This window comes from Phyllobates terribilis, unplaced genomic scaffold, assembly GCF_046119375.1.
Source record: "Phyllobates terribilis strain yellow unplaced genomic scaffold, ASM4611937v1 Scaffold_3__8_contigs__length_932513732, whole genome shotgun sequence".
NCBI classification, from domain to species: domain Eukaryota; kingdom Metazoa; phylum Chordata; class Amphibia; order Anura; family Dendrobatidae; genus Phyllobates; species Phyllobates terribilis.
In genome coordinates, this window is record NW_027362763.1 from 705,367,387 (window position 1) to 705,379,819 (window position 12,433).

Here is a 12,433-nt window from a genome sequence, read left to right on the forward strand (position 1 = left end):
TTTTATTTTCTATCCAAGTTCCAATCCCCTTTGTCAAGAGTGACTCCAGGGTACGGGCCCGGGAGCCGACCACCGCGACACCCCCAAACCAGGCAAAGGCCCGGGTACCGAGTCGTCCCCATCCCCTGGGCGCGTCAACCTCTTCCTGGCGTCACGAACAGGATATCGTGCCCGCTGCCACCGGGTACTGAGCTGCAGCCTACCCGATTAAAGAAGCAGGAGGTAGGCTACGGTTCACTAAGGGGGTGCAACCATGGCCGACGACCAGCAAGCTGCCGGAGCACTGGTTAACGCTCCTGATGCTCAACTTGCACCCGGTGCTACACAGGCCGGAGCGGCCGCCCCACCAGCAGGGGTCGTGACTCCATTGATACCCATGGCCCTGCCGTATATCCCTGGAGCGAAATGGCTTCCCCAGTATGATGGCAAACCAGACACCCTGTCTGGGTTAAAGAGAAAAATATGCGGTGTACTGGACATGGATTCTATGACTGGTAAACAGAGAGCCGCTGTTGTGCTGGGACAATTGACTGGCGCCGCAGAGCGGGAAATTGAAACTTGGCCAGCCGCAGACCAGGAATCAGTATCCATTATCTTTAAGAGACTGCAAACTGTCTTTGAAAACCGCACTGAGACAGATCTTCGGATGAGGTTCTACCACTGTACCCAGAAATCTGAGGACAGTATCCGGGACTATGCCTGGCGTCTACAAGAGGCCCTGCGGGCCCTGAAACAGGTTAGTGCAGCCAGCATACAAGATGAGAATAAAATGCTGACAGAACAATTCATCCGGGGGTTGAGGTCCCAGGAGGAGAGCAGAACCGTACGGTGGTGGGCCTTAGATCATCCAAATGACACCTTTGACACCCTGAAGGACATAGCTATTAAGGGCCTTCAGCCCCTGGAAACATCAGGGACTGCTATCCAGCATTACCAGGGTGGGGCCACCCCAGTGCCCGCAGCGCCCACTGCTACTTCATTAACGGCTGAAACAAAGATGCAAACAGCGTTCCCTAGCGAGCTGGACAGCCTGCGCTCTGAAGTGCGTCAGCTAAGTAAAACCCTGGCCACTGTCCTGAGCACCCTGCAACTACAGACAGAGCCCGAGCCAGAAGGAAGGATCCTACTTGCCGACAGTCCTGAGGATGTCCCCTGGATGAGGAGAAGAAGGAGGACAACGCCACCCCGTAGGAGGACAATGCCACCCCGTGGGAGAACCAACGACCAATGTCGCCCTCCAGGAGATTTCATCTGCTACCTTTGCCACAAGGCAGGCCACACCGCACGGAACGACACCCAGGAGTAGACCAACCAGGCTCATCAAGCTGGTACCACCGGTTTGTAGGAGGAAGGCCTTTCCTGTCCATCGTGCTGGACGGTATAGCAACACCTGCATTACTGGACACCGGCTCACAGGTAACTATCATACCTGATGTCCTCTACAAAAGGTACTGGTCCATAGATGAACTCCATCCACCAGCCCCGAACCTCTCTGTGTATGCCTCTAACGGCCTTCCTCTTAACCTAGTAGGGGTTAAGGACGTGACAATGAAGGTGGGGAGAGCGGAACTAAAGGACCAAGGACTGATTGTAGTGGAATCTAACCCTGGTGATACAGACTTGTATATGATACTTGGTACAAATATTGTTGGTAACTGTTTGGGAGAAGTGTTGTTTTTACTCCAACAGATTGCTGACACTGCCAAACCAGGGCAGAGGAAGGTGTTCCAGAGAGAGATTCGAGCCCTCCTGTACCAGCAACAGGTAAAGCTAACAGGTGGTGAGATTGGTAATGTACTGGTGACAGACCCGATACCCATTGTGATTCCCCCAATGAGTGAGATGCTGATTTGGTGTAGGGCAGCAATAGGTCTCAAGGGACATTAGCTCGGAGCACAGACCTACACTCTTAACTGCTAGAGGGGTAGTTGATGTACGCAATGGGAGGGTACCCATACGTCTCCTAAATTGTGGGGAGGAGGAAGTTAAATTACCAATATACGCCACTGTTGTCAGATTGTATACTGTGAATGATGATGCCATACACACAGTGGAATCCTTGACCCCACCAGATACAGTGGAGCACAATGACTCCTAAGCTCAGTTGTAGGATTGGTGTCAAAAGCTCCATGTTGGGACTGACGCCACTCCTGTCCATCAGAAACACGGTGTTTACAGAGTGGTTCAGGAATATGAACAAGTGTTTAGTAAACACCCACTTGAGTTTGGAAGGGTTAAAGGGGTACAACACCACATACCCACCGGTAACCATCCACCCATCAAGGAGCGTTACCGACCCATACCACCAGCACATTATCAGAAAGCCAAGGATATGTTACACGACATGAAAAAGGCAGGGGTAGTAAGGGATAGCTGAAGCCCCTGGGCAGCTCCCCTGGTTCTGGTCAGGAAGAAGGACGGTAGCATGAGGATGTGTGTAGATTATAGACAAATTAATCGAATAACACATAAAGATGCATACCCTTTGCCCCGTATAGAGGAATCCCTGGCTGCACTAAAATCTGCCAATTACTTCTCTACACTGGATCTCACTAGCGGGTACTGGCAAGTCTCTGTTGCTGAGGAAGACTGGGAGAAGACAGCCTTCACCACCCCGATGGGATTATGCGAGTTCAACAGTATGCCGTTTGGACTCTGCAATGCTCGCGGAACGTTCCAGAGGCTGATGGAGTGTTGCTTGGGAAACCGGAGCTTTGAGACAGTGCTACTATACCTGGATGACGTTATCGTGTACTTGAGGACGTATGAAGACCATCTGAAGCACCTGGAGGAGGTATTTGAAACATTGTCCCGGTATGGGATGAAACTAAAACCTTCTAAATGCCACTTGCTCAAGCAGAAGGTTCAGTACCTGGGGCACGTAGTCAGCTCGGAGGGAGTAGCACCAGACTCGGAGAAGGTCACTGCCATCCAGAAGTGGCCTGAACCGAGAAGCATCAAAGAAGTACGGCAATTCCTGGGACTGGTTGGGTACTACAGGAGGTTCATAAAGGACTATACCAAAAAGGTAGCACCTCTACAAGACCTCCTGGTAGGACAGTTCAAAAGAGGAAAGAGTCCCCCATTCCAGTGGGGCAAAGAACAGGCTGAATCCTTTGCAGTAATGAAGGAAATCCTGACTGGTGAAGAAATCCTGGCTTACCCTGACTACAGCCAGCCTTTCCTGCTGTACACCGATGCCAGCAATGAGGGACTGGGAGCTGTGTGGTCCCAGAAGCAAAATGGAAGAGAGAAGGTAATTGCATATGCCAGCAGGAAGCTACGCCCTACCGAGAGGAACCCGGAGAACTACAATTCCTTCAAGCTGGAGTTCCTGGCCTTGGTCTGGGCTATCACTGAAAGATTCAAGCATTACCTAGCCTCAACTAAGTTTACAGCTTTTACTGACAACAATCCCTTGACACACCTGGGGACAGCCAGGTTGGGAGCCATGGAACAGCGTTGGGTGGCCAGACTGTCAAATTATCAGTTCACCATCAAGTACCAGGCAGGTCACAAGAACACCAATGCTGATGCCCTGTCAAGGATGCCCCACCAGTCAGACACCGAGGATGAAGTGGATGATTTAGAGGAAGTTGAATTACCTGCTTTCCGCTGAGGCGGAGTGGTCCATGAGCAACACATCACCAGAAGACGTCAGGGAAGGACGCTGAATCCTCTATCCCATCACAGTTGGAAGGAGACTCAAGACAGTGACCCGGTTGTCAGCCTCATCAAAAGACTGATCACCCAGGAAGGTTCTCACCTGGAGAAGGATGCTCCTCCACAAGCCAAGCAACTGTGGAATGAGAGAAGCCGGCTGTTCATCTACAGAGAGAAGCTGTGCAGAAGATATGTCAACCCCAAGACCCATGAAATGGTGTGGCAGATTGTTGTACCCAGAACGGATATCCAGATGGTGTTGGAGGCCTACCACGATCAAGCAGGTCACTTTGGCTGGAAGAAGCTGGAAACCCTGCTGAAGGACCGGTTCTATTGGGTTGGAATGCGGAGTTCCATAGAAAGGTGGTGCGGGAATTATGGGCCCTGTAGCCTCAGAAGAAAAGACTACGGCAGCCAGAAAGCACCCTTGCAGTCCATCAAGACAACCCAGCCCCTGGAGATCGTCGCTCTGGATCACGTCAAACTGTCACCCAGCAGATCAGGTTATTCCTATGCACTGACCATGGTGGATCATTATTCCCGGTTCCTGGTGGTAGCCCCTGTCAAGGATCTGACAGCAGAAACTGCAGCAAGAACATTCCAAGCATACTTCTGCAGGCCCCATGAATACCCGGACAAAGTGCTGACGGATGAAGGCCCTGCCTTTGAAGCCGAGCTGTTTAAAGAATTCTGCCACCTGTACGGGTGCAAAAAGATCCAGACGACGCCGTACCACCCTCAGACCAATGGTTTGTGTGAGAAAATGAACAATATCGTCATAGACCTGCTGAAAACCTTACCCTTGGAAGAAAGAAATCAGTGGCCAGACAAACTACCTGACCTGGTAGATCTGTACAATCACATACCTGTGAGTTCTACAAATTGTACCCCAGCGTACCTCATGAGAGCAAGACCCGGAAAGTTGCCCATGGACCTGGAACTCGGAGTGGTAGAACCGGAAGCAGATATGTCCACTGAAGACTGAGATACAAATCGGCAAGAGCAGTACAGGAGAGTACAGGCCTGTGTCGAAGACAGTCTGAACAGAGTAAGGGAGAGGCAGGAAGAACAGTACAATAAACATGCACCAGCAGAACCCTTGGCACCTGGTGAGATAGTGCTAAAGCAGAAGAGAAGAAGTCACAAGCTCGATGACCAGTGGGAAAGAGAGCCCTACACAGTGCTGAACTCCAGATTTGACAACAGTAAACCTTGCCTGATTAGCAAAGATGGAGGAAAAACAACTGCAACAGTCTCAAGAGACCATCTGAAAGTGTGCCCAGGTCTACTGAAGACAACGGAAGAAGAAGTACCTCTTATAGCAACGGAAGAACCCAAGGAAGATGTACTTCACACAGTTCTAGGAGATTTCCCTGCGGACTGGCCTCAACTTGATGGAGCAGTTATAATACCGGTGATACACTTCTATCAACAACCAGAAGAACCTGTAAGCGCCCTGGAAGAGCCTGCTCAGGAACAGGAAGAGTCCCCAGTAAGAGGAGAAGCACCAGTTGAAGCAGAGCCTAAAGGCCCAGTGGACAGTGTACTTGCCAGTCCCATAGAAAGATTAAGGCAGTTCTATAATCTACCAGCACGTACACCTGCTAGATTAACAGAGAGTGCATGCACAGACACTAGTAACACCCCAGTGCTACAAAGGTCCACACGCAGCACACAAGGACAAATCCCTGCCCGGTTTAGGGAATAAGAATGAAGTGCCTACCATTGTAAATAGTTACCCAGTTGTATATTGCCTATTATTTATTGTGTAAACTGAAATAATATGTGCATTCAGTTACCCGTAAGGGTATAAAGACTTGTAGGCTAAGGACTGTGAGCAGCCAAAAACTGTCCTTGTAAATAGTTGCACTCGTCAAAAGTGCCCCGCCTTATAAGACCACAGAACAAAAACCCGTTTGGTGTGGCCGAAGACGTGGTCCAACACCTGCATCACTTATGCCCTGTAGCCACGCCCAGGGCCTACGTTGAGGGTTTTCAGGCGGGTCCCTCATGTTACTCATTTTGCACTTTAATCGGTGAAATGGACACCTGGTTACGGGACTTACTGTAACTTAATTATTGTTATTGTTATTATAATTACTGTTTTTGTTGTTACCTGTTTTAAAAAAAAAAAAAAATGCTTCAGTCCAGGAGTACTGAATTCTACTAGGGGGGAATGTGGCACCCTGCTGTTCACAGGTACCACAGGACCCAGGGTGCATGGATGGACTTCTCCACAAGAGGCCCTCACTACATACAAACACCTCCACCCTTCCACCTCATACCACCAGAGGGAGCCCGTTAGGGATATATATATGGAGGGTGGAGCCAGGCAAGTCAGTGAGACAGAGCCAGAGAGTCTGAGAGCGTGCTGACGCTGAGAGCAGCGAAGATGCAGCACGTCTGCTGCTGAGTTCTGAGGGCCCCGAGTGTGGCCGAAGGCAAGAGGAGAAAGGAGAGAGGAGTTGAGGGGGCAGAGGAGCATCATAGGCTCACCCCAATATACAAACCGGACACCGGGTCCATGCCTACAGGGTCCTATATACCCAGTAGGGATCACCGGCATTCCAGGAGGACTACAAGTCCCTGGCTGACCTGAAGCTAAACCCATTACAGGACCAGGAACCACGAAGGCCCCGGCATCCAGGGATAGTGGTTGCCAGCAGAACAGCACGACACATAAGCTAGGCCCAGTTGCAGGCTGGCCAGGAGCATACAGAGTGGCAGACACGGACCAGGAGGCCTTATACCCGCTCACTGGGGAGAAGTCCTGAAGTGCACCCATCCTACTGAGTACCCTGGACCGTACCTGACATCCGCACCAGTAAAGGTATTGAAGCGAATCCCCTGTCTCTGTCAGTTACTCCTGCTGCGCCATCCCGCCTGCAATACAAGCCCCAGCATCACCACCCACCATCAAACTCCACACTGCCCCGGGGGTCCGCTCCGCCTGTGGGGAGCAGAAACATCCCAGCTGCCATCCCATCACCCCCCCCACCCCCGGAGGTCTGCAGCAGCGCTGGTAATCCTTACCAGGTACCACAGGTGGAGTCACAAACTTTTTACTTTATTTTTATTTTCTATCCAAGTTCCAATCCCCTTTTTCAAGAGTGACCCCAGGGTACTTGCCCGGGAGCCGACCACCGCGACACCCCCAAACCAGGCAAAGGCCCGGGTACCGAGTCGTCCCCATCCCCTGGGTGTGTCACTGACACCCAGAATAAGAGACAAGAGGCTGCAAAGATAACCCACTATATTTAGCAGGCACCTTGTGTACTGACACCCAGAATATGACACAAGAGGCTGCAAAAGCGCATATTCAGCAGGCACCCGGTGTACCGACACCCAGAATAACAGGCAAGAGACTACAAAGAGACCACACCATATTTAGCAGGCACCTGGTGTACCGACACCCAGAATAAGAGACAAGACACTGCAAAGAGAACCCACCATATTTAGCAGGCACCTGGTGTACCAACACCCAGAATAAGAGGCAAGACACTGCACAAAGGCCACACCATATTCTGCAGGCACCTGGTGTACCAACACCCAGAATAAGAGACTAGCACACCATATTCATAAGGCACCAGGTGTAAAGTATGGCCAGGACTGCATCCCCCCATAGGGGGCTTAAGGGGAGGGCCGCATGACTCAGGAGGTCTGCTAGGCTGTAATTTGGGGTGGTAAGGGGTTAATGTAAGGAGTAGAGTTTTGGGCGCGAATTTGTAGGGGAGGAGTATAGGGTCAGTGAGATAGCACGGGGTTATCTGATTGGCTAGTGGGGGGTATCTCTGTGGGGGGTATATAAGGTGAGGGGCGGTGGGGGTAGTCCATTCGGGAAACATTAACGTACCTGAATCTACGTCGGGTCCTGAGGAATGGAGGCTCTTTTCCAGGAGATCCGTTCCTTGGCTGAGAGCAAGGGATAGCTGTGGCTCCAGGATCAGCTGCAGCGATGGAACACTGAAGGGACGACCGGAGAGGTGGCTGCAGCCGCAGCACCTCAGAGAGGTGCCAGGAGGTCCAGGCCGCCAGAGAGACTCAGCCCGGAAGGGACTCCGGGGACCAGGCGCCGATTGCAAAGCCCCTCCAGGAACCCCTACGGATCGCAGGCACAGCCCCAGCCTCCATCTGCCGCACGCCGCTCTGGAAGAATCCCTCAGCGTCGGCTTGTCCAGAGGCCGGGGGGAGTGACGTCATTGGCTCTGCCCCCTCCCCTCCCTGTGACGTCATCTCGGTCATGTGGCACAACTATCCAGGAAGTGCGGGCTGCTCAGGAGAGCAGGGCCTCTGCTGCTGCAGGGGGGAGAGAGCCATTATACGAACGGCCGGGGCATCCACTCCGGGCCCAGTGAGCAGCCAGGGGAAGGAAAGCTGAGCCTGAAGGATGCCGGACCCAGGGAGCAGAAGGATGCAGGAGGGTGAATAGGTCAGCCGGAGCTATTTCAGGTGAGCGGCAGGCACAGCCACGCCGGGCCCATGCAGCGGGGAAAGCAAAGGAGTACCGGTCAGTTGGAGCTGACCCAGAAGAACGGCAGGTGTAGCCGCACCGGGCCCAGGCGTCAGGATCAGCAGGACCCCGGCGGCGAAGATCGGGAAGACCAGTGCGGGGGGCCAGGAGACGACCCACCCGGGATGTCGGTAGCACCGAGGATCGGTGCGATGTCCATGGGAGAGGGCAGATTGCTGCTAGGGATGCAGGCTGCAGGCGTGCAGCTGAAGTCTCTCCTCCTCCCAGACAGCGCGCTATTGTGGATAGGAGGTCCAGGTCTAGCGGTGGGTTGACTCCATCTGAAGAAGAGGGCCAGATTTCATTTGGCAGTGAAGAGAGTGGAGACGATGGCTGCGGAGGACATGAAATGGCTGTTCCGAGGCTTCCTCGTAGTCGGCCTGGTAAGTCACATGGTTTAAATGCGCCTCGGGGGAATGCGGATGATGTAGATCAGAGGGAGTGTTATTTTCAGAGGGGCTTGGCAGCTGACAGGGCGACGGATAGTGAACGGGTGAGCGATGTTGTGTCGGAATTTCTTAGTATGGTGCGGGGTTTTTTGTCACCTGTGGCAGGTCCTAGCGGAGTTTGGCAGGGTGGTGCTGGAGGTTCAGGGGCGGTTGCGGAGACCCCGGCAGTTGTGAGTGGAGGGATTCCCGCACCGGTTGCAGCTAATGAGACGGTTGCGGCACCAGCGGCTGCGGCGACTCCAGTGGATACGGTGCGGTTGGATGAGAGAGCGAGGGGCGAGGTTTATTTGTGCTTTGATGGCCGCTTGGGAGCTCATTTAAAGCAGGAGGTGCGAGAAAAAATATGGAAGGATGAGTACGTGGAAATTTTTTCTTTGTTACCGTTGGAGAAGTTTAATTTGGACAGGGTAAAGCCAGATGAGAGTAAGAAGGATGAGGAGGAGCGCAGGCGTTATCGTCTGATTCCTCGCACTTTTCAAAACTGGCTGCAGGCGTTTACCACACTAGCAAGTGTCATTGGGGAGAAAGCTCCGGAGAACTGTTCTGCTTTATTTTGTTATTTAGATTTGATTAGTGAAGCATACTGTGTTTATGGCGGGACGGCCTGGCTGAGGTATGATGAACAGTTTAGGCAAAGAAAGGCGGTCCGTCCGAGTTTACGGTGGGACCACAAGGAGATTAGTTTGTGGTTGCGATTGATGGCAGCACCAAAGTCGGCCTCGCAGTCCTTTCCTGGGAGTAGCGGGGGTTCTGCCAATTCGGCGGCATCCTCGTCAGGCTCCAGGAAGGGGCTGTGCTGGCAGTTTAACGAGCGGGAATGCCGTTTTGGCACAGACTGTAAGTTTAAGCACGAATGTTCAGGCTGCAGAGGGTCTCACAGCCATTCCAAGTGCTTTAAGAAAGGAAAGAGAAAATCAAGCGACTCTTTTTCAAAAAGGTAGGACACCAGTGAGAATAGATCGGATGCTTCCATTTCTAAGTAGGTATCCGGATAAGGAAGCAGCTGTGTTGTTGAGGGATGGTTTTAATTTTGGCTTCAGGATTCCGCCGGCAGTTGTGCCACGTACGGTGCGGCCTAAGAATTTGATTTCGGCTCGGATGCATACGGCAGTTGTTAAGGACAAATTGGATAAGGAGATTAAGTTGGGTCGCATGGCTGGTCCTTTTTTTTGGAGCCTCCGTTGCCGTGTTTATGTGTTTCTCCTTGGGCGTTGTGCCCAAAAAGGAGCCTAACAAGTTTCGGTTAATCCATCACTTGTCGTATCCTCATGGTAGTTCAGTTAATGATGGTATTGATCCAGATTTGGCATCTGTATCGTATGTTTCTTTTGACAAGGCCGTGGACTGGGTGCGGAGGCTGGGAAAAGGATCTCTCATGGCAAAAACAGACATTGAGTCCACTTTTCGTCTGCTTCCTGTGCACCCAGACAGTTTTTATTTACTTGGTTGTTTTTGGGACGGTCATTATTACGTGGATTGTTGTCTACCGATGGGATGTTCGATCTCGTGTTCCTACTTGGAAAAGTTTAGTTGTTTTATTGAATGGGTAGTGAGGGAGGAATCCGGCTTGGACTCCGTATTGCACTATTTAGATGACTGTTTGTGTATTGGGCGAGCTGGGTCCTCAGTTTGTTCTTTGCTGCTTAGGACGGTTGAACAGGTAGCATCTCGCTTTGGCATTCCGTTGGCCCCAGAGAAAACGGAGGGCCCCTCTACGGTTTTGAAGTTTTTGGGCATTGAATTGGATTCCGTCAGGATGGAATGCCGCTTGCCAGAGGACAAGTTGTTAGATCTGAAGTCTTGTGTCCAAGAGGCTTTGCGGGCAAAGAAATTGAGCCTGCGCCAACTGCAATCTCTTTTGGGTAAGTTAAATTTTGCGTGCAGGATTTTACCTATGGGATGAGTTTTTTCACGTAGGTTGGCTCAGGCAACAGCAGGCATTAAACATCCGTTGCATTTTGTAAGATTGAATTCGGAACACAAGGCGGATTTGTCCGTTTGGGCGGATTTTCTTCAATCTTAAAATGGCAGGTCGGTTTGGATGGATCAAGTCGTTTCTAATGTGAATCTGGTTTTGTTTACAGACGCGTCAGGTTCTTATGGTTTTGGGGCCTATTTCGGTGGAAAATGGTGTGTGGGAGAGTGGCCGGAATCATGGAAGGATGCAGGTTTGACAAGAAACATGGCATTGCTGGAAATGTTTCCTATTGTGGTGGCTTTGGAGGTTTGGGGCTCTGAGCTGAGGAACAAGAAAGTGCGTTTCTTCTGTGACAACTTGAGTGTAGTGCATTGTATTAACAACTTGTCAGCTGTTTCATTGCCGGTTCTGTCTCTTTTGCGCCATCTAGTGCTCAGGTGTTTGGATTTTAATGTCTGGTTTTGTGCTGTTCATGTACCGGGTGTTCAGAATTCAATAGCTGATGCATTGTCTCGCTTCCAGTGGGATCGTTTTCGGGAACTGGCGCCGGACGCGGAGCGGTTGGAGACCGATTTGCCCCGGTGGTTGTGGGATCTAGTGTCCATGCAGCGTTGAATTTGGTGAGGTGTTCTGTTAACCCCAGTACTTGGTCTCGATATGTTTCTGCGTGGCGTCTTTGGCAGGAGCTAGAGGAGTCGGCAGGTGAGCAGGTGACGGAAGCGGACCGTCCCTATTTATTGTTGTATATGATTGGCAGGGCATTTCAGGAGGGTTTATCGGGCTCAGCAGTAGCTGATAGGTTAGCAGGTTTGGCCTTCTTCTTTAAGTTAAGTGGTTGGAGGGACTTTACCAAGGATTTCTTGGTTGGCCAGGCGATGAAGGCATTTCGGAGGAGCTATCCGGTACGAGATTGGCGGCGCCCGGTATCGTTTGAAATACTGGGTCAGCTTTTGCGTTGCCTTAGCGGTGTGTGTAGTTCTGAATAAGAATGTCGGCTATTTGGGGCGGCCTTTGTTCTGGCGTTTTTTGGTGCATTTAGGATAAGCGAATTGGTGAGCAGGAATGTTAAGTATCATGGCGGGCTGTTATCACAGGATGTAGTGTGCTCGGAGGAGGCAGTACGGTGTTACTTGAGGCGGTCAAAAACCGATACAGCCGGTAAGGGTTGTTTGGTGGAATTGTGGGCTGTGGACGGTTTGTTTGAATGCCCAGTGAGATGGGTTTCTGCATTTCTGGAGGTGAGAGGTCCATCATCGGGTGCCTTTTTGTTACATCAAGATGGATCTGCATTATCGGTGTATCAGTTTATTACCATCTTCAGGCGGTTTTTAGCTAGCTGTGGTCTGAATGGTTTGGAGATTGGTTCTCATTCGTTTCAGATTGGGGCTGCCACTGAGGCTGCTCGCTGGGGTTTGGGGGTTAAAGCTGTGAAAAAGATTGGTCGCTGGGAGTCGGTGAGATATCGGTCTTATGTCCGGCCTCATATGTTATAAGATTTTCCCCCAATTTTTTAATAGCGTTATTATTTGGTAACGATTTTCTTTTCTTTTTTACATTCCCCCCTTTGGTTTTATGTTTCAGGACCCCCTCGGTTGATCTGGGTGTTAGGTCAGTCGTATGTATATTGGGGTTCCATTCGGGCCGACGCAAGACCGGCGGGGCGCCAGTTGGGCATAACGAAGGAGGTTGCGGTGGTGCGGTGGATCAGTATCAGGGGTTTGCTGTGGAGCCGGGTAATGCTCGAATTTCATTTTTATGCTAATTTGGATAGGCCCCCGGATATACTTGTTATGCATGTGGGTGGGAATGACTTGGGCTCCAGGACGTCTAGGGACTTGATCCGTGACGTCAAGTTTGACTGCCTGAGGCTTTTGGAAACCTATCCGGGATTAG